The 21,250-nt window shown below is 37.9% G+C and overlaps 2 long non-coding RNA genes across 3 annotated transcripts in view; both read left to right on the top strand.

The window, feature by feature from the left end:
* LOC126499675 (uncharacterized) overlaps positions 1 to 12,735 on the top strand; it is a 102,658-nt gene extending 89,923 nt beyond the window's left edge. Inside the window, exons 4-7 of the long non-coding RNA XR_007591152.1 lie at positions 4,331 to 4,404; positions 5,644 to 5,711; positions 7,632 to 7,851; positions 11,196 to 12,735. This is a non-coding gene — a long non-coding RNA (uncharacterized lncRNA). The remainder of the gene's footprint in view (positions 1 to 4,330; positions 4,405 to 5,643; positions 5,712 to 7,631; positions 7,852 to 11,195) is intronic.
* A 91-nt stretch (positions 12,736 to 12,826) lies between these two features.
* Positions 12,827 to 20,947, top strand: LOC126499673 (uncharacterized). 2 transcript variants are annotated; one of them, XR_007591151.1, is made up of 4 exons: positions 12,827 to 15,913; positions 16,812 to 16,931; positions 18,357 to 18,650; positions 20,546 to 20,947. It is a non-coding gene; the product is annotated as an uncharacterized lncRNA (long non-coding RNA). The 2 variants fall into 2 exon arrangements; XR_007591150.1 differs by having other exon boundaries at positions 12,827 to 16,931.
* The last annotated feature ends 303 nt before the right edge of the window (positions 20,948 to 21,250 follow it).

Below are 21,250 nucleotides of genomic sequence, written 5' to 3'. Positions count from 1 at the left end.
TTGAGGGGTAGCCTAGACTGTCACAGAACTCACAATCCCAATGATCCACCATTCTAGCTACTGGGATTGCTATCACATTGCACACATTTGTGCACTGACACCTCTGATGGCCTACTTATGTGTAGACACGAAAACTCATTTGTGAAGTATTTCTTCCTATCGTCTACCTATGTTATTGTTTGTATCACCATACCTGTGTACAAACTTTGAGGATCACTTATTTGTATTTCTATTGGTTACATGAAACTGCTGAGTAATAATGTGAATATTATAAAATTGCTTTCTAATTCTATGTCCAATTGTAACAAGATTTTCCCAAGTGGCCACCCAGTAGGAATCCTATCACAGGAGTCTTTAAAAAGCCAGGTGTTTCCCCAGTTTGGAGCAGAAATAAGAAAGATTGAGAGATATGGGGGCATTTGACCTGTCTCCCTTGGCCTTATGATCTAGAACTCTATATACAGTGGCAAGAAAATAGTTCTCAGGAGCTGAGGGTGGACACTAATGACAGGCAATACAGAATTAGAACCTCAGTTCTAAAAAATCAGGGACCTGAATTTTAACAACCACCCAAATGAGTTAGGATGTGACTTCCCCCAGGGCTTCGGTTGGAACTCAAACATTCTGATCCTTGATTCATACTAGTGATGTGCTGATCTAGGCTGTGTCAGGCATTTCCAGTACAGAACCGGGAACTAATGCAAGGTTTTATTTCAAGCCAGCAGGCTTTTGACATTGTATTATGCAATAACAGAAGCTGATAAAGAAGGGTTTTGTGTTCTTATTTTAGTAGGTGCTGCAACGTTTTTCAAAGTAGCAGTTTATATTTTCAACAGCAGTGAATCAGCATTACGTGTGCCCCACATGTTGGTCATTCCTTGCTTTGTCAGTTTCTCTTTTGCAACTCTACTATGCTTGCACAGCATTTTGCCACAGCCCTGGGCTCCATCCTTTACTTTTTATACATTCTGAGGAGCCGTCTTAAACCACCCCACCTACTGACCTCTCATCGTGATGGAAGGAGAATCTTTGAGATAAGAAATTACTGGTGCTGTGCCAGGAAGATTATACTTCATTTTAAACTGAAGATATAGGATTTGCAGCCTTATGATTTTCTTCAAGTAATCTTTGTATTTATACAAAGAGGATCTAGATAGATTCTTGAAGTTCAAAGAAGCATCTCAGGACACCACCGCTAAACTCATTGATATGCTAATGTCACACTGGTTATCTTCAGATAGGGGTTTGAACTTATTTAATACCTTTTTATTTTAATTGGAAGCCATGTCTTTGTTGTTGTTGTCCTCTAAGATCAATTCATCATGTTAATACTACAGTCATAGAGTATAATGATAATTTTTTGATTACATATAGAACTGTTAATCATTAATGAACTAAAACTAAATGAAATGTAGTACTCAGTCTTTTGAGAGAGAATAAAAATAATTTTAATGAGCCATAACATCCCCTTCTCAAATTTACACAGCTCTTTCTTTTCCTCCTTTCTTCTACTTCTCTCTCACAAAACTAAAATTAAAGCAAAACACTTCCATGAGTCAAATACAAACAATCTTATGGGAGTCAGCTTTCTAAATCATATAGAAATAGTGAAATGATTTTTATGCAAACATCACAAATTAAATTTTAACAGTCATTCAAATGAAGTAATAATGGTTATTTTTAATCTTAATGTTTATTGGTTTGTGGCAAAATACTATTTGTCATTCCATAAATCAAAGAGCTAAATTTAAAAGATCCACTTACCATTTCATTCAATTTATTTGATGTGTTTTCTTTATTTTTCCATGAAAACATTGTTTCCAAAGAGGCACTGGGTCATCGAATGTTATTTCAAACAGCTACAGTAGCTCTTATGAATGCTTCTGCATTTATATCTAATCTAACATCTTTCGGCTGTCTTTTTTTTTTTTTTTTTTAGATACTTCTTAGCCACTGATGCTGTTTCCATGGTCAGTTCATTGCATCTTTTTGTTTAAGTTTATAGATTCACTGAAAGAATAATGAAATCTGTAATGTTTAACGCTCTAAGTATTTCCCTTTCCAATGGAATACAGAACCACTGCTACATTACATTAATTTCTCCTTTACCATGCTAGTCTTAAAACATTACATTCACTCACATCAAAACTCCCACCTTGTTAAGGACCAAGCATTTGAGAGAAGAATAGTTTTACAGAGACTAATAAGAGTCTCTCTTTCTTCTTTAGTAAGTTATGTGTATCTGCACAGGACTCTGTGCATACGAGTGCCTGTCAAAGCGAAAAGCACTGGATCTTCCTGGATCTAGAACTGCAGGTGGTTGAGAGCTGTCATTCATAGTGCAAGGAGCCATCTCTGAGGATGCTCTTCATTTCTGAACCCTCTCTCCCACCTCCAGCTCACTTCTGCTACGCACTTTCATCTGCTGTATTTCTCTGCAATACGAAAACCTCCCTCCGCAATGCTTTTGAAGCAGAGGTACTGACAGCTAGCACTCCTCATTTCTGTTTCTCTGAGAATGTTCTGGTCATCTTCGTTCACAAAGGATATTCCACTCATGAAATTCCTGGGTTTCTTTTTCTCAGATGACTATCCACTGCCCTCTACTACCATGTTCACAGTCAAACAATTTCTAGATTGAATGGAAATAAAACAAAAGACTAAACACAGAAACAGGTTTAGGAATGCTATAGTGAAGCTGCAGATTAACTATACACAAAGTTTTCGTCCTTGAAAACTGACCTCTGCTGCCTTCTTAGCCCTGATGTTTCCTGCCACTGACATTTTCACTAAGGCAACAGAGAGAAACAAGACTGGAAAAGTGGTAAACTGTCTGTCCCTCCTCCATGTGTTAGGAATCTTCCTTTCTTTTTCCCAAAGTAAAACTCAAGTTTTTCTCGATCTCTTTCCATGCATCTAGTGCTCAGTTATTGTTTTTCATTATAATTATATTGAGTTCTGGGCAGGAGACACCACAGGAGGAAAAACCACATGGGAGCTCAGGGCTGTGTTGAATTCTGCTTTTCTCCCCATCCGTCTGCCTACATTTGCTTCTCCGCATACTCAATAGATTGCGGTTCATCCTTTCCACAGTTTATGTTGTTGTTGTTATCTGTGCTATCCTTAACCTGACTTAGTATCAAAGTTATACTTGAATCACAGTGGCTTAGAAAACAGACTATTTTATCTTAATTTTGGCCAGCTTGATTTATTAGATACGTCTATACCGATTGTTTTCTAACATAATAACATAATACAATGTCTAGCACATGAGAGAATTTAAGAAATGTTTAGATGACAGAATTGGTGTGATAAAAATGAATAAAATGGGTAAAAAGAATCTACCATTTAAAATTATCTAGGCAGTTACATTCCCTTGGATATGGCCATTTTAGTACATTCATAAAATTTTATTGAGTACTATACTTAGAATCCAGGGAAACCAACAAAATTCTTAGCCTTTAAAATGCTACAAAATGAATTTTCCTCTTTCACTTAAATGTTCTACCTTGCAATCTTAATCCCTTCATTTGTCATCACGAACAGAATTTGTGCTCCTCAGCATCACAAGGGAGCCATAAGAATGGCCATGCCTGTGTACCAATTGCAAATTTTCATCCTCTAGAACAGTGGTGTTCAACCCGTGGGACACGACCCCTCTGGGGTCACATATCAGATATTTACAGCACAATTCATAACAGTATCAAAATTACAACTATGAAGTAGCAACAAAAATAATTTTATTCTTGGGAGGTCACCACAACATGAGGAACTGTATTAAAGGGTCACAGCATTAGGAAGGTTGAGAACCAGTGTTCTAGAATTACCAAAAGCAAATTCCTGTTGTTTTTTTTTAAATCATATCATCTGTGATATTCTATTTAGTGAGGCAAGCTGACTATTAAAATGAGTTTCAATTGCTTGTTAAAGAGCCTAAATTGGAGTTAGGTGTATCAAAGATGGGGACTCCTCTAGTGTTAGTAAGGTCTAGGGTTTGATGTGCTTTTGTTAAACCCAGCAAATGTTCAATACAAACTGACATAGTCACTAAACTAAAATATAGTGGCGTAAAAGAAGCATATTTATTTTATAGTTTAAACATTTATTTATGTTTCACCTACTTTTATTATATAAATAGAACTGTGTTGTCCTAGAAAATAAACCCAATACCAATAATATGATAATATAAAAATTAGCAATGTAAAATACTAATTTCCCTCTTGAGAGAATAAAGGAAAATATTTCTTCATGAAAATGTTATGGTAGATTAATCAAAAAGTATGCATGTGAATTAGCTAAATTTATTTTTATTAAATTTTTTATATGACAGTTCCAAGCAAAAGCAAATGGATAATCATGACACGAGAGGATAACTTGAGAACAAGCAACTGATGAGTTTCTCATGTGAGTGAAATTTTATACCTATGATTAAGGGGAAACACAAAGCAGAAGCATTATAAGCGTCCCAAGGGTTCATATGAAGCCTAACAGGAAAGCTTGTGGGGTGGGTTAATGAAGTTTTTCAGTACTACTATAAAACCTAATTATGTTTTTTGTGTTTAGTTTTTCATGAGTCCTTTTGATTTTTTCTTAGATGTTAATAAGTTTTCCAAGTACAGTGGAGGAAAAAGAGTATCCTAATAAGACCCCACACAAATAGTAACAAATCAACAAATTTGAGTATATAATTAAAAAGTTAAACTATAATGCCCACCAGTGACCACCAAATGCATCAGATGGTACATGAATCCATTCTTTCCCACTTATTAACATTGCCTTAAGTGAAAGACAGTCAGCATTTAGTTTATGTGGAGTGACAAAGGCTCATCACACCCTGGTGTTTCTCATGCCACTCAAAGAAGCCATTTCTAGAACTATGTCTTTGAAGTGACAATGTGCGTCCAAGGCTCTCTTGTAACACTATCTTCTATCAAATCTATCGTCTGTCAAATCTGTTAACCAAGATGGCTAAGACAAAATTATTTGGTGGTTCAGCCTTCAATGCCCCAAAATACTTTGGAAGAAATGCATACTGGAAATCTTAGATGTGATGCCCTAGACTCTCTTGTCTGTCTCTCTTGAGCAGCGGGTACTCTCTAGCCCCCAAAGCCTTATGATTGAGAATTCTGTGCTAGCAGGAGGATGAATCACCTTTCCATCCAATCTGCAGGCTCTGAATACTCTTCAGAATATTGACTAGAATATCTGTTATCCACAAACAGAACTAAGCTTTAAAGGATCAGCAACCTGCTCGATACTTCAGTGTCTCGGTGGATAATGTCTCCTCCTCAACCAGGGGGAGCTATGGCTGCTCGTGAGCTTGTCTGGTTTAGTATCACCAAGCTAGTATGAGAAACTTTAATATGTACAGTCTATTCAGTCTGTTCTGATGACATTTTTTGGAGAAATTTAGGAAGGTGTCACTGAGGAATTTGACAAACATTTTTGTTGATTTAAATCTACATCCTTCACACCTGGTGTGCTATGAAAGGTCCTGGCTTTGACAGCAGTACCTGTGACTGCTGTGAATATCCTCATGAAAAGCTCTAAGTGGACTTAGAAATGGAGAACCCTTTTTATAGAATTGTGTAGGGTTTGTGATTACTAATGATTCAAGTATTTTCACTTTATCCTTTCTAAAAGTGGCTAAAAGATGATCGGGAAGCCACTCATGGTTGATTCCTCAGACATTCTGCTCACCGTTGAGTCAGGTAAGTGTCCCATTCTTTCTCCTCTACTCTTCAAAGTTCTTGCGTGTGTACGGCCCTTTGGTTTCTAAAAAGTAACCTTTAATCTAGTCAGTTTCGAAGTCATTTGAAATTTATTAAAATTGTTACTAATAGCCAGGGGTGTGGTCAAGTGGTTAAAGACTTGCCATCAATCCTGCTGACTTGAGTTTGATTCCCCATTAAATGACAGAGAGCACTGCCTCTACGAGTTGTCATCTCAACACCCATACATACCTTTTCTTGTGTTCCAACTCACACACACATTCACACACACACACACACACACACACACACACACACTAAATAAATAAATAAATGTATAAAAGATTGGTAACTAAGGACAGCTAGATTGTGTGTGAAAATCTGAGATGTATCCAAGCAGCAAAATATTTCTGTTTAAGTGCTTAATCAATGGTATCTAATTTGATTAGTTTTTTAATGGTTTATTTTTGTAAACCAGCAACTCTATCTACCAGATAAGAAACGTTCCAGGAACTCTGAAGTGTCACTTGTCACTGAATGGATTATTAAATTGGGAGTTGACATTTTTCTAGTCTACCAACTATGCTTCAGTTCCGCTGAGCTGGAAATATTTTTTTGCATCCTTGATAGCGTATGTTCCAATAGTTCATGTCCTAATAGGCTTTGTAAGTTCAATAACTATGGGAAAACAAAACCCTACACATGTCAAATCCCGAAAGCAAACTCTTTTAACTCCTGACAATGCCAAATGAATGTCTAAATGCTGTCATACAGTGATTAACCAGATTGTTTCCTTCTCTCTTCATATCTTTGATATCCTTCTTCATTCAAAATACACAGATGGAACAACTTAAAGCATTTTATTAACTTAGTGACAAGTAGTATTCCTACTTGAAACAACGCACATGTACATAGCTGGAATTTTTGTAAGGCAATGTTCATACAGTTCCCTCTTGTACAAAGAAGCTGCAAATGTTCTTTGCTCTCTCTGCCTTTGTCCCTTTATAATATTTAACATATAAGAACCAATAGTTTCAAATAAGAATAGGTAATCTAAGTTCATGTGTCTAAAGCCATGGGCATTTCATCACCTAACAATACATCTCAACAACTGACTCAAATGTTCTTAGACACATAGAATTGCCCTGATCAGTTCACATTCACTGTCTCTTTAAGAATTTTCTGGATCCTTCTCTCTCAATCCCTATGCAGACACTTCATCCAGCAGGGCCTGGGTTTTCTCAAGAGAGGCAAGATAGTCTTATATTTGCAAAGTCTATACTTTTGCAAAGATTTTCACGTTGTCTTTATCTCCTGTTCACCACTTGTTCCTTCACGCATCTCCTTCACTAAGAAAGCCAATACTTCCACATCAGATTACTCTTAAGTCTGCTGGCAGAAGAACTGGAACTCAAGCACAGCTCCCCCGCCACTCTTCCCAGTTCTGTCCAGAATCTGCCCTGTTTGAATCCTTTTCACTGACAGGAAGCCTTTCTACTTAAGTCATGTATATGAGGACAGAATAAGGGTGCCTGATAAATAATTGAGAAGGGGTCCATGTAACTAGGGCTTCAAAATCTAAATCTATTAAGGGACACTGTAGTGATGACTTGAATGACAAATGTCCCCCACAGACTTTTGTGTTTGAGAACTTTGTCCAGTAGGTGGTGCTGTTTGGAATCTGTAAGAGATAGAGCCTTGCTGGAGGAAATAAAACACTTGAGAGCATTTTTGAGGTTTTATAGATGGACCCTTGTACTGTTTTCTTGCTTTTCTGGGTGTGAATGAAACCTAATCAGTCAGGTTCTGGTACCTGCAGCCATGTTTTCCCTGCCTGTTGTCATGGTAAAGTCTATTCCTTGCCTTATATTAGCCAAGATAATCCTTTCTTCCTTTGACTTGCCTTTTTTTGTTCTCTAGGTTTTGATTGGAAACAATAGAACAACGACTGATGCCCAGACCAACGTCATTGTTTTAAAACAAAATGAGATGTAAGCTCCAGAATGAACAACTAAAGAAAACTAGAGCCTTTGGCATCTGCTGCAACCAAAGACTCTGACATTTAGGGATGACATCCAGGGACTTCATTCACCAGGGCCCGGGATTTCTAAAGAGAGGCAAAGCAGACAGTCCTTATTTTGTAAGTCTAGGCATTTGCAAAGATTTTTACATTGTCTTTATCTCCTGTTCACTACTTGCTCCCTTCACACATCTCCTCCATGAAATCTGGCAGCCCTTGGCCAGCTGAAATTAAGATTCAGCAAATAAATAGGGATCCCAGTATGGAATTAAAAGAGTCTAGAACTCACAATCCTGAAATTCAGGTTCCATCTTTAAAGCGTATCAGCTAATAAAAAGTACAAGTATAGTGATATCCAAACATTCAGCATTTAAAAACAATAGTTTTTCCCTTGAAACAATAGCAATATCAATAGACATACTAATGTGAAAGGGGGAATTTTACGGATATCAACAGAGCAAGTGATTAGGAAACTACATTCAAGACAAAATACTATTTGTAAGTAGAGGATACAGATTAAGGACTTGTTCAAATATCAGTAATAGTAAAGTTTAAGGGAGCAGTACCTCAGACAAGCTTTGAAATTGAAACAGAAACAAAAACAGATAGGAGAAAAATGAAAAGCATAAAATTGGTACAATCCTCCTCCATGTATCTTCTAGTTCATTTAACACACAACATATGCATTTGTTTGCCTGTGCATAGGGATTGACTCTGGATTTCTATGGTAAGGTGGGCACCTTCAATCTAGCATAGCCCCATAAAAGATGAAATGTTAGTTAGAATATAGAACATTGGAATATTGCATATTTAAATACCTCCCTCTTTGTATCATCTTTATTGGCAGTTCTCATAAAGAATAGTAAGACTCATGCGGCTTACTCAGTACTACCAAAAGCTCTAATGCCATGTTTGATGTGCTCTAAGAAGATTGGGTCAAAAGACTATTTTTCACTGAGTCTTCAGAGATGACAGGCTCTAGCCTTTTATTTGTGTGTTTTGTTGTTGCAATGGTGTCTCATATATCCCGAGCTGACTTTGAACTGCCAAGTAGCTGAGCTGCACTTGCTCTTCCTGCCTTTGCATCCCAAGGGTCAGGATTTCAGATATGTGTCACCATGCCTGACATCAGTATTTATGTTTGACAGGGACTTTTACCGATGCTCACGTTGTGCTGCAGTGCAACGGGAGGGGGAATCCACATAGGAAATCCATAAAAGCCTCCTTTCTTCTGAAGCACGTGATGTACACATCTGATTACTGCAATGCACAGGGCTGTCCCAATCCCTCTAAGGCTTCAGTAAAACTTGTGCCACGGCAACCTTTGTGAGTTCAGTTGGTTAGCCGAACAGTAATTTATGACGGGAGATAAGTGATATCCCACACAATTCTACTCAAAGTCTCCTGCTAATGTCCCCACAGAATTATAACTTGTATTGTTCAGTTTTAATTTGCTGGCAGAGAAGAAGAACTAATGATATTGTTTTACATTCTTTGCAGCTATAATTATTTTGTTCTGACAGAGGTTATACAGAAAGAGTTCACTGGAGCTCAATGAAACACTGTCTGTCAAAAGGACAGGGAAGAAATGTTGGAATGCTTTCGAGTTTTACGAGTCAGTTCGAGCACTCGTGCAATTAAACCTTTTTAATCTTTACTTGTAATTTTCTTTCCAAGAGACTGTGGTACATTTACCAACTCCATAATATGTTAATAACTATATCAGTTATAACTCCTGTTTTAAAATACATTTGTGGAATGTGTGTGCACACTGTAACCCCAGTGACTATGTTTACAGGACAGAGGGCATTTGAGTCTCCTACCTTTGTGTGGCCAGTGTCATACTGTGCAAAGTTCTTGTGCTTGCATTTCCCATGGCATTTCCTCAGCTAAGACCTTTGTACCATTTCCATCTTTTCATAGCTACCATGCTGAAAATTGCATAGAAAATATTGGTCTGTAGCCATGGGTAAGGGATACAAAACAAAACCATCAAGGAACACCTTTCTTTCCCTCAACTTGTGCAGATATCTCAGTGGAGACCTCCAATTGCCACGCACCGCGCTTCTGTGTCTGCGCTCTGTGCACTTGAACCCAGTTACCGAGCTTCGGGCAAGGGGGCTGGAGGTTAGAATACACAGACACACACATACAGAGACACAGGTCATCCTTGATTTCCCCAAGAATGCCCCCTTTATTGTGTTCAGGGGCAGATTATATCGAGATAGCCACGCCCCAGCCGAACCCACCAGAAACCACTCTCCTGCCATCAGGAACTCCTGAAGGTCTCGTGCTCAGAGCAGCTGTAGGCACTCAGATCAGGGGATTACAAGAAATTCAGGATTTGGGGTCTCTCTGCTCTCAACAAACTTGGAAGGTATATGTTTATGTACGCAAAGAAGAGAAAAATCTGAAATGACACCAGTAATTATATATCGTATTTTTAGCATGAAATTATACATTCCAATGTGCTGAATGCCGTCAAATTACAGAGGACTGCTTAGCCTTATTTTGCAACTGTTTGTGTTAATGGGCATGAAAGGTCTCTTTTAAAAGTCATCCTCAAGCCATCACTAGTGAACTAATACGATAGCAATACCACGTCTTTTATGATACTTATCTATTAAGATTCCACAATTATTTCTGCCCCTATAAAATAATATTAACATGAAATCAGTTTGGGCTATTTAACATTTCACACAGACATTTAAAGAAGCAACCGTGTTAGCAACGTCTTTCTGATAACTTGAGATAACTGACTCTGTTGATAATCAGAAGATTATTTACAGAACGAGGATGTTTTCATGCGCGAAAATGTACTTAAATTCATGGGACTTGAAAATTACCCATGAACATAAGATCCTTTTGATCTATTTTGTTTTTCAATTGCATAATTCCCAAAAATATAGAAGATACCTTTGTCCTAACCTCTTCTGTTAGTGACCCAACAAGTAAACAGACTTCAGTAGAAAACATTAGCATACACTTAAGCATCGTAAGTGCAATAATTTTTTTTTTCGAGACAGGGTTTCTCTGTGGCTTTGGAGCCTGTCCTGGCACTAGCTCTGTAGACCAGGCTGGTCTCGAACTCACAGAGATCCGCCTGCCTCTGCCTCCCGAGTGCTGGGATTAAAGGCATGCGCCACCATCGCCCGGCATGTAAGTGCAATGATTTTGAAGTTAACTCTTTCTATTACTAATTATTACACGATACTAGCACTGTGGTATGAATAATAAGAATGCTATGATTGAATATTAAGTTCTGTTGTGCATTTGTAGACTAGATTGGACGTAATTCCAACATAGGCACTTGCACATATCATAGACAAAGTTTCGCACAGAATGGACTATTGCAACAATACTATTATAAATTATAACTGGATGCTTTTGTATTGTCTAGTACTTGAAGATACATAATAATGACAAATAATTTTGATTACTAGATTTAAATTGTTTAATTTCAGAGAAGAAACTCACTCTGTTTAAGGAAAATATAACTTAATTAAAAAAATGATGTAAGAGGAAAGAGAAGCATGGAAGGGGGAGATGAAGCAAAGAGAAGAGACGAAACAAATGGGAGATCAAATGCCGAGCCTGATGTGTGTCTGGATAATTCACTGGCTGCTTATCGCACAGTTGGAGAATGCCTTCAGTATGATCCTTTGAAAGAGGTAATAAATCACAGACAGAGGACAATTAAATTCACTTGGCTGAAATCTTAGCTCAATTGTTGCTGGAAATGCCCCAATCCTTCGTCTCCTTATAATTAAATGGTGATAATCTCAGCTATCTAGTTATGTTCTTGAGAATCAAAATGAATGCCATGTGATAGCAGTTAAATGGTAGCAAACTTTACCGATTGCTATTGAACCGTGTTTTAGTTTAACATAGTTCTGAGAAATTCTCAATGGAAACTGATTTCAACTGAGAAAGAACAAATCTGAAAAAGAGCGTGAAAAATTCTTCACATGAAATCGAGTTTATGGCAGGTAAAAATATAAAGATAGCAACTATAATGTTTTCCTTCTCATCTTCACACAGAAGACTGTGCTTCTCCTGTGAAATCTATCCTTGTCCTAAGATTTTAAACATCGATATATGACGATGTGTAGAGAAAGGTTTAACAAGCAAAAACCACACAGGATTTTCTCTTTAAAAATAATCTGAGCTCTGTGAACTAAACTGCTAGGGAACCATATTCTTTATATTCTACCATGTTTCCTGACATGATTTAAAAGGTTATAAATTTTTCATTATTGGATATGTGTCTCAAGTCTTGCAAAGAATGATCTCTGCCCCCAGCATACATAAATTTGGAATTGGGAGCTGCATGTGAAATGTTTAAACTTCTTGTGAAATAACTCATTCTGACACTCTTATAATTGCAGGGCTACTCCAGACCCCCGGGAAAGAGGTGGTATGTCCTTGCCATACAAAACTAGGGCTACTTGAATAGCACAATGGGAGTCATGCGTCTGGATAACTGATTTTAGTCAAGCTTCTAAGATGCACAGATTTGAGCTCTTCTTAGAATTTCCTCTAAAGTGGGGGTGAGAGATGATAGAGATTTAAGAGCAAAGTAGGATTGAGCCTGTTTTTTGACTGGTTTTCCTAACAGATATGAGGAATATGGAACACTTTTAAGTTGGAAGAATTTCTATGTATGAAGAAGTGCTCTGCTTTTCAGGGCACAGCTGCTTCGAAGACCTGAGGCTGATTTTGCACATCACAAAATCTGATTGGAAGGAGATCAGTGGGCGGCATTCCCTAGCACCATTTTCATTCCAGGCTGTAATTAAGAATATCACTTCAAATGCTTAATTTCCTCATATCGTATCACTCACAGATTTTATTTTGAAGCCTTGAATCTGCAATAAGAAACTGAGAAGAGCCCCTTAGAATACAGAGTGGTCAGTCCTTTCATTAATTGCTTACCTTCTGCTATAACAGGCCATCCTGTTTATGCCTTCTTCTGGTTTCTACTATTTGTCCTTAAGATTATTTTTTTTTTGTTTGTTTCTTCAACGCAGTGCTATGAGCTCGTTAGACAGCAGTTCATGTATTTCACTACTTTGGATGGCGACAGGAACAGCACTCATGTGATAGTATACAAGATTTTATAAATGATCATAGGTTCTGAAAAGAGAAAATGGAACACATCTGTCATATTCTGACTACAGCTATGAAAAGATAATCCGCTTGAAACATTTGAAATATAAATGGTGTTGGTTTGGAAAAAGAGGGAGATATAGTTACCCCAAGTCTGCAAATAACAGAAACTGGATTTAAAAAAAAATAGATAATGTGGTTGTAATAGATAATGTGATTGAAATACAGATACTTGGCTTATCTGGACAAAGCCCAGCTGCCCTGGCAGGTGAGAGCTGGGTTTTAGAAGGGCAAAGATCAGAGAGAGCTGTGAAGAAATGCCTCGGACCTTCCTGTCCTCATCCTCCAATATTCGGCCCATATTCTCCTTAGGAAAAATCCATCCAAACCTTGACACATCATTATGGAAGGTCATGTTGCATGCCCTTAAGTTGCTCTACAGAGTGCAGAGGCCTGGAAGCACACAGCATGAAGAATGGGTATAGAGTCAAGCAGACCGAGCAATAGAACACAAAGAAAAGGAATCCAGCTTCTTGTATGGAAGTACAGAAAAAAGTATATAGAATCAAATGATTTCTGAATTAGTCTCCAACTCAACTTCAGGAAAATGGTTAATTGAAAATACTATCATGTATGACAGCATTAGAAAAAAGAACTATAGTAAATGAGTATAAAACTGAGAGCCGAGTCCCAAGGCTCACCTCTTAAACTATTCAGTCATCAAAATAACCTCTTATTAAACAATGTCAAGTGGAAGTTAGTGCAGAACACTCTGTCCTTGCAATTTGCTTCTGTGCTAGCACATATATCTCCTAAGATAAACACCCAAGGAACTTAAACCATGCCAAGCCAAACTAAAAAGAAATGACGCCAACATCAACTGATAGATACGGATTTTCCAGGCGATTTACCCAAAGTGTGGGTTGATTTTTCTGGTAAGGACAATACAAACTGTCATTTAGACTCTGAAGAATTGGAAACAACACCTAGAGCTAAAAAGATAATAAGAATTAAGCAACACCATGGAACATGTGTAGGATAACATGGCATAGAATACTTGGCAATCGCCAAGATTTAAGTTAATGGAATTTTTCCTATAAACTTAGAATACTAGGTTTTCTTATGCTAAGTTATCTGAAAAGTTCTTCTTCATTTTCTTTTTCACTTTCATCTCTTAACACCTAGCAGAAAAGTAAGCCGTTTCCTGTTTAGTTTATGAGCTGTTTTTAAATTTAGTGAGAAACTCTGCCCCCTCCCCCCAATTTTGGGACGGTGGCGAGTATCTAAGTATGCACATGGTTGCTGGTTACCTCCAGCGTCTGCACACTTGCACACTTATATGCACATACACTTTCACACTAAGTAAATAGTAATTAATAAAATGCTGGCTAGAGGAGTGGAGGGAGAAGCATGAATGATTGACATCACTGAAGGTGGTGCAGATAGATGAACTTGCTTTTAACTCAGAAGCAAGAAACACAGATATTGGAAGAATAATACTCATACATTTCATAGAAGTTGTAAATTTTGAGGAAAGGAAAGAAAACCTGGAAGGTGGTATTTTAAAAGAAAATTGTTTAAAATAGCAGATTTTTTTTTAAAAAAATGTTTCTTTAGAAAAAAGGTAAATGTTGAATATGATAACATAGGTCTTCAATAAGCATATTGGAATGACATTTTAGAATATTAAATAAACAAATAAACAAACAAAAATAGGAGGGACCACAGGTGGAGCACCTTCAGCTCATGCTGTGTTTGACCCAGAACCTGAAAGTTAGAAAATGCTATGAAATTGTGTCAGATTCAACTAATTTACAATTATGTAAATGATTAGCTAACGGAATTTATAGGTAAGAGCACCTCTGAGCCAATAGTAATACTGTGTCATTGAAGTATATTGGAGAGCAAGGAAACACTCTTTTTATATTGTGCTACACAGTAAATTAAAGGCACGCTTATAGTCAATTTTGTGTGCCTATAAATAAAAGCACAGTTTAGTATACTTTAATTGAATGTAAGAATTCCCTCTCAAGTTACATAAGTAAAACAATAGCATAAGGGTATGAGCATTATTAGAGACAAGTCTTTGTCTCATCTATTCTAAAAATATTTAAGAACGGCGATACATTGAATTCTCTCAGAATTGGACTCCTGCCTGCCTGACTGCCAGCCTCTTCTCTTGAGCTTTCTGATCTCTGTTAATAAACTGGTTACAAAGCACACTCAGATTTACCTCATGTAGCATGAATAAAAAATTTGGTATAATATTTATAACTTGTAATAGGCCTTCAGTAAATTTAAAAAAATCTATTTTTTAATAAAAACCATAGAAGCCAAACAGTGCAAGTAAATAAAAGGAAAAAAAAGTCTTCAAACTCAAACTTAGACTGCAGGGAGAGAATGAGAATCAAGGACAAAGAGAAGTAACAACACAAAAGTAACTTTCAATGTTCTTAAATAATGGTAATTTATGCAAGAAAATAACTAATGTAGAGAGCATACATATGGTGCATATATCATGGGAATTGTCATATATGATTTAAGGTTAGTGTTTTCTTAGAGTTAGATCCATGCCCAGGGGAACTGAATCAGCATGGCTATAGACCTTGCGGGAATGTGTTTTTGAATGGGATTGCTGACTTCTTTGCCTGCTGTTACAGAGCCAGGTGCCCTTGCTGACAAGTAGCTCTGAGACATTCATATAACTCATATATAGTCCCTGACCTTTTTCTGATTTTTCCCTAGTACTTTTATTTCTCAAATTATTATTAGGAGAATTAAAGGAAAGCCTCCAAGGCATTATTTGGAGGGCAGGCATTTTTCACTAGCTTTATCGCTTAGACAGAAAGTATAAGCCAACTTGATAAATACCCACCTGGGCAAAGGTGAGGTCCCCAAATGCTGAGACTCGAATTTGGAAGATGCTGAGTCTGTGTACTGTTTGATTTCAAACGCAGTTTTGCTCTTTCATTGCACTTAAGTATGTCATTTGATGTCTTCTTCCTGATGATTAGAAGACAACAGTGTGTCCCCTGCATTAGTGAATCTTGCCTCAACATCCAGAAAGTTAAATGTAAGTTCTCCAATGTTTGTATGAGAGTTCTGACTGGGTTCTCCTTACATTGTGACAGTTCCAGACAGGAATATGCTTAAGATGTTCACATAAGCAAAATCTATCATGAAACTGAAAAAATGTTCAAATGTTGTCAACTTTTAAAAGAGGTGATAAAATAATTGGAGTGAAGGCAAGTTAGAATTTTTGCAACAGGGGCATTCATCATGTTGACTTGCAAAATGGACACAAGGAGTTCATTGTGCTATTTTATATATGTTCAAATGTTTGTTAATACATTTTTTAATGTTCTACTATGACATATCTTTGTAATATGTCAGAAAAATGAGAATTTGGTTATGGCAAGTCAATGCAAATAATTTTATAACATATAGAAGAAAGATATAAAGAGTTTATGGTTGGCAGAGACCATTCATTCCCAACCACTCAGACAAGAAATAGTCACTCAGAAACTCAATTAAATTACTGCTTGGCCAATCACTTAAATGTATTGCTAACTAGCTCTAATATCTTAAATTAACCCATTTTTATTATTTTATATTTTACCATGAGGTTTGTAGCCTACTGGCAAGGTTCCGGGTACCAGCTCATGTCTTTCTCCTCTGCCAGCTACATGGCTTCTCCCTGACTCTGCCTTCTTTCTCCTAGCATTCAGTTTAGTTTCTCCACCTAGCTCTAGTCTGCCCTATCACAGGCCAAAATAGCTTCTTCATTAATTAACCAATAAAAGCAATACACATACAGAAGGACTTCCTATATCAGTTTATGTTGTAAACAACTCCTCAAAAATGACATACTTGGTTTTTGGCTTTTTTTTCTACACAATTATTTTAAATTTTTCTAAAAATTATTCAAAATGGTACTAAAATAACTAACAAGAGGTTATCGTGTCTATTAGTTATAACTGCAGAAGCAGGGCAGAAAGAATTTAAGAATCACAGAGGTTGGAAGAGCATTGGGAAACCCCATCTTTTGGACACAACATGGCGGTCACAGTCATGAAATCACAGCAGCCATGGTAAGTCAACACCCGCGCAATGCTGTGCACATCAGCAGTCCCTCATCCTAGGGGAGCTCAGTCGCTAACGAGCTTGTAGCAGTTAATGGATGCAGGGGGAGGAGGACGCATTTTCCCATGTAGTATTACCACTGATTAGCTGTCAATTTTCTAGTAAATAACACTCCATCTGCTGTCATGCAGGCAACCTTAACTAAACTCAGTGGATCAGACAGACAGACAGACAAAGAGACATACAGACAGACACACAGACACACATCACAATCATTGGAGGGAACATTTGTGAAAAACAAGAAGCTGATTTGGGGGAGTGGGAAGGTGCTAAGAGTGGCTAAGAAGAACTCTGGATGGTCGAATATGGTATACGCATAGGGTGATTTGAATAAAAGCGACCCCCATAGACTTCGTGTGTTTGAACTGATCCATAGGAAATAGCACTATTAGGAAGTGTGGCCTGTGGAGCAGGTGTGGCCTCGTTGAAGGAAGTGTGTCATTGCGCTAAGTAGAACAAGCTGAATCTCTGCCTGCTGCTTACTGATCCAGATGTAGAACTCTCAGCTCTTTCTCCAGCACCAAGTCTGTCTGCTTGCTGTCATGCTTCCTGCCATGATGATAACACGCTAAATCTCTGAACTGTAAGCCAGACCTAATTAAACATTTTCCTTTATAAGTATTGTCGTGGTCATGGTATCTCTCCAAAGCAATAAAATTCTAACTATGACAACATATATATGAAATTATCAGATAATAAATTTAGAAAGAATTTAAAGCAAGTATGTATGGTTATAAAAAGTCAATATCTTTACATATACAAAGCAGAAATTTTCTTATTCATGTGATTACTACACAGGGCAGCCGCTGACACAGACTTTGTTCATAGCACAACTGTCTGGATTCAAGTTTAGTGTTGTGGTTTATTTTTAGAATAATAATAATTGCATGCAGTCACGATTTTTAATTGTTTTGACTTGGGACAATAAATCCGAGTTTTCATTTCCTCACAACTGTAAAAACAGAGCTGTAGTTCCATAACTGTGCAAACAATGGTAGAGTATATATCACCAAGCTTTGTGTGAAGCGAATGAGGGACTTTGGAGAAAGCACACCTGCCAGTGTCTTTGACAGATTATGATATAGGTCAACAGCAGCAGCAGCATGACCCCCGAGAGGAGCTCTTTGTAATCACTTTGTACTTTGTTCTTATTATTGTATGTCTCAGTGTTTTACTTCCTGCTGATATAAAAGGGTAACAGATATTCCGATTATTGTTTCTGTTACAAAGAATGCAATAATTATTTACAATGCTATATAATACACTCCAACAAAAATTATCTGTGTGAAATAGGTCTGCGTGGGAAAATAGTTTCTCAAGATAATGATTTCTCAAGAAACTCTCTTAGAAAATCCCCTTATTTAATTTTATAGGTTTGCAACAACTGCATTAGTTGCCGGTGCATTAAAAGGTGGGATCTCAGCCCTTCATCCTTGAATCTTCCCTCGCCTGAGTGTCCTGCTGGACCAAGGATGCAGAATTGCAGGGGGCTTGAGACGGTCTTGATGCATCTCTCTGTGTGTCTTGGAATGTTCGCATTTTGGAAGCTAAACATGTTCTTAGGAGACTTAACAGGATCATGAAGCCATCGAGCTCTGGTTTCCGAATAAGCTGCAGCTTTAGGAGTGTGGCTGTCCCTGGGGTGTCCAAACCAGCTGAGACCGCTGGTGAGCACAGATTTTGTTTCTATCTGGTGATAATTGTATGGAGATCTCAAGAAAGACCACTTAACACAGGATTAGTCAACCCAGAGAACCACAACACACTGCAAGAAAGTTTTATTTTAAGTCATGGAATCCAGGTGTGGTTTTGTTCCTTCACAATAAGAAAACTCAGTTAAATGATGTATTTTTTCTCATTACTATGTCTTTATTTCTCAATTTTCATTCCAACTGTTCATTAGCATATATTATATCTCCAGAATAATGGTGTCATTATGACATTTTCATATAAATAGTGCTTTGATTATACCTCCTTACACACACACACACACACACAGTAGCCATACTTGTTTTTTTCTTTTCTATAATAATAACCTTTTAGCTTTCATGTTTTTTTTTTTCCAGGCCCATATATTTTCCTCTACACAACATGAGTCTCATCTCTCTTAGTGCCTTCCTGGGCTGTGTCTATTGTGTCTGTGTGGGCACCTTAGAGAGGTAGAGAGCCAATCACAAGCAGATAACCATCTCTAAACCACGATAGACAGGAGGCAATGACCTATCTTAACATTAACTCCCTTTGAAGTTCTTGGGTAGACCTGCTTAACTGTTGGCAATGTCACAATTCAAGTGTAGACCAGATTGAGACACCGCTTGGCAACTGAAGAGTCACTTGCCTGGGGGAAGTAAGCTGATGTTGAAATACATTTAAGTTCTTACAAGCTTATAAGAAACAGCAATAGCTTGTCTTCTTCATACTAAGAACATTTAAAAGGAGAGTTGAGCACACATTAAACATTCTCTCGGACACCAATGTAAGATTAGTAGCAAATATAATAAACAACTAAAAGCTGTGTTAAATAGGATGAAGATATTTACAACTCTTAGGCACCCAACGCTATCAAAAGAGAATGGAGTTTTACATTTACTTTTGCAATCTTCCATGCAAGTTACTTAAGATAAAGGTTACTTAATGTCTCTTTCTAACCTGCTCTTATTTGAGATAAATGATGACTATCTTTCCAAGTGGCTTAAAAAATAAACTGTAAACTAGCATATTGATTGACACAGAGAATGTATCCCCGAGTAACAGCTCTTAACATCTGTAATCCTTCCTCCAGATTGCCTGCAGTGTGGGGGAGAACATCTTACTGCTTTTGTTCCCAAATAGTTTACTGCTAATCAATCCTGAGAGTCTGGTTTTACCCACACTGCATTGCAGCCAGTCATGAACCATTTTTGGCTATAATAAGCAAGTTCTTTCTATGTTCTGAGCACAGTAAGCCGAAGAGTTGGTTTTCCTGTTAAAACGATAAAATGAGTTTAAGTTGTCATATTGTTCCTGTGTAAAGGAGAATATCTCCCTAAACATCCTTCCTTAACTTAGCTCACTGGAATTCTTATCAATGGGGAGATTAAGCCACACAATGGAAAACTGTCCAGTAGTGTCTTTGAGATTGCTGACACAAATAAATATTGTTTTTTTTAGAATATATAAGTAAGTAGTATGGCCCATCATAGTTTTATGAATATGTATTTTCACTCTAATAATGTGATAACCAAACATAGTAACAAAAGCATTGTTAGGGATATTGTCTGTCTCAGGAAAGGGCTTTTTGTGCTAAATGTACATTTTTATTTAACGTTCAAATTAAACCTGAATGTTTCACTGCTAAAGGGGTGGAAAGAGATAAACCGTAGAGCACTGGGAAGGACAAGGCTTCCCTTGGATAAGGAGCTCCGACGTAAGCTGGAAGTGATTCTTTGGTCACAAAAGGGTAAAATCAGATTAGAAATGGAAAATAAGATTGCTATGAGCTAAAACATAAATATACAAGTAAAAAATTCCCGTCTTCTTTCTGTTCCTTTTTTTCCCCTTCTCCTTTTCTTCCTGAATTCAGGTCTTCAATGTTGTGTATAAGAAGGGGCAGATTGGTGATGGATGGAGATAGAGACAGAGACCCACACTAGAGCACTGGACTGAGCTCCCAAGGTCCCAATGAGGAGCAGATGGAGGGAGAACATGAGCAAGGATGTCAGGACCACGGGGGTGCACCCACCCACTGAGACTGTGGGGGCTGATTTAGTGGGAGCTCACCAAGGCCAGCTGGACTGTGACTGAAAAAGCATGGGATAAAACCGGACTCTCTGATCATGGCGAACAATGAGGACTGATGAGAAGCCAAGGTCAATGGCACGGGTTCTGATCCTACTTCATGTTCTGGCTTGGTGGGAGCCTAGCCAGTTTGGATGTTCACCTTCCTAGACATGGACGGAGGGGGGAGGACCTTGGACTTTCCACAGGGCAGGGAACCATGACTGCTCTTTGGATTAGAGAGGGAGGGGGAGAAGAGTGGGGGGGAGGGGGAGAATAGTGGGGGGAGGGGGAGGGAAATGGGAGGCTGGGAGGAGGCGGAAACTTTTTTTTTCTTATTCTCAATAAAAAAAAAAAAATAGAAGGGGCAGATAAGAGACACCTGGCTGTGAGCACAGGGTGCTGTGTGGTGCTGGAGAATGAATGGCCAGGAGCAGCGCCATCTGCAGCAGAGAAGGCAAGGGCAGCGCGCCTGGGGCAGGGGTCTGTGGAGTGAGGATTAGACTCTGAG

The sequence above is a fragment of the Alexandromys fortis genome, unplaced genomic scaffold (genome assembly GCF_014885135.2).
Source record: "Alexandromys fortis isolate MF-2015 unplaced genomic scaffold, M_Fortis_MF-2015_v1.1 scaffold_37, whole genome shotgun sequence".
In the NCBI taxonomy this organism is placed as follows: Eukaryota; Metazoa; Chordata; class Mammalia; order Rodentia; family Cricetidae; genus Alexandromys; species Alexandromys fortis.
The sequence above is the reverse complement of the archived record's forward strand: the minus strand, read 5'-3'. Positions and strand labels throughout refer to the sequence as shown.